The sequence below is a fragment of the Lonchura striata genome, chromosome 7 (genome assembly GCF_046129695.1).
Source record: "Lonchura striata isolate bLonStr1 chromosome 7, bLonStr1.mat, whole genome shotgun sequence".
In the NCBI taxonomy this organism is placed as follows: domain Eukaryota; kingdom Metazoa; phylum Chordata; class Aves; order Passeriformes; family Estrildidae; genus Lonchura; species Lonchura striata.
Genome location: NC_134609.1, coordinates 17300229 through 17302254, shown reverse-complemented (window position 1 = coordinate 17302254; position 2026 = coordinate 17300229).

The following is a 2026-nucleotide window of genomic DNA, read 5'->3' as shown; positions in this document are numbered from 1 at the left end:
CTTAGTGTATTTTGTCAGTTGAACAAAAAGCCTGTAGCAGAACTTCTGAATGGAAACTGTGTTTTGTTTTAATGCATACCTGAAGATTTATATAATTCATTTTTAGTTGATGGACTAAAGAAATATCTTTGTGATAAAGAAAGAATTCCTTTAAGACTTAAATCTGACATCAGGTTTTTTTCCGTCTCTCTTGTGATGAATAAGTGATATAGGGGAATGTGTTTCCTAAACATTTAAAGCAAAAGAACTGTTGCAATATGGTCAACTTCCAGTAGCACAGAACTGTGGTTGGAAGTGACTACATATCTTTAGGCTGGCTGATGTGCAACTTTGATTTGGGCAATACATTAATCCCTCTTAGTCAAGAAAGATAATACTGGCTGAAGGAACTGTATTTTTCACTGATGGCCAATTTATGTGTCATTACTTTCAGAACAGGGACTATGAAATGTTGTCTGGCTCTGTATACTCACACCTGTCACATGGTTTCTCTTAGACTGCCATTACATCGACATAAGAGCACAAATTACCTGCGCTGTGATTATGTAAATACACAGAAGATGCTTCTCCCCTTCTCTCTTCTGCCTTAAACTCTTAGATTTAAATGGACTCCTACTTCACTTGTTTGGTTTTTTGTTTTTGTTTTTTGTTGTTTTGTTTTTGTTTGTTTGTTTGTTTTGCTTGTGTGGTTCTTTTTTGTAAAACTTGGAAGTCTGTGTGCCAAAACTTGCCAAGCATTCTTCCTGCTTTACTAAGATAGAGAAGTCCAGATAGGCTTTATCAATTAATTTCAAGGCTTACTCAAGAGCTTGAGTGATACAACTCACTCTCCAGAAGGGCAGCTGCCCACTACACGTGCACAAAGTATTGCTGTGAGCGGAAAGTGTGCTCTGCAAACAGGGGTGAACTTCCCATTGGACCATGGCTCCTAGACTTTCAGAAGGGTTGAAGACTTGTGGCCACTTTTTCCATTCTTGCCAGTTAGTTATTCACATGCTCTGGATATTTTATTGCTTTTGCTCCTCTGAATATTGTGACTATAAAGCAGTTCTTTCTGGTGTGCTGTACTAAGTTGTTCAGTAGAAAAATTCCATTCCAGAACCACTAAAAGCAAACAACTGCCTCAACCAAACAACTCAGGAGCACCTGTCAAAACATATCGTGCAGGCATCTCATTTAATGCTGGATGACTAAGCCATGGAAAAGCAATTACCTAAGCAGTGGTCCTCCATAGGAAGTACTGTGCTTTTAAAATAAAAAATAAACGCAATTCCTGGCTTCAGACCACTCTGTGGTAGAGCATACACAGCTTGATGTTTGGGGTGTTTAGTGTTTTTCAATTGCTCCTCTGCTATACTACAACTCAGTAAGACTTGGCTGCAGTTTAATGGGAGCTGATTAAGGATCACACTGCTCTGAGTATTTACTGCATGTCTAAGGACTGTTTTGTCAGCAGTTGTCATTTCTCTGACGTGAATCATTACAAGAAGCCACCTCTGAAAGAACCTCCCCTTCCTAATCTTCTAGATACTTCTCATGCAAAGATAGAATATATAAAAATAGAGTTAAAATCATTTTTAGTTTGATGAAAGGAAGAATGATTTTTGGGCTTTTTTCTGCAGCAAAATGGTGGCTGGCTCAGAGGTGTTGACTAACTTGATGGAATAAAGTCTCTTCCACATTACCTTTCTTGCACAGTTCTAGGTTAACCTAGATAATTCCCTTGGGTAGTTCACAGTTTGTTACTAATCATAATTTGCTGCATTTCTGTTGCTTTTTTCTGTTTCAAACAAGACCACAGTGCAGAAGGAAAGTCCTGCTTATCCAATATATTTGTACTTCAGGTTTTATGTCTTTTATTTTATTAAGCCAAAACAGATGCTGGTTACGTATAGATAAAATATTACAATAACTGCCTCAAGAGCACTGCAGTAGCTCTATGGAACACAAGGTACATGATGAAAGGCATTTGGGGTAGGGCGGATGTGTGTAGGAATATAAAGAGAGATAGAAGAAAATACCATTT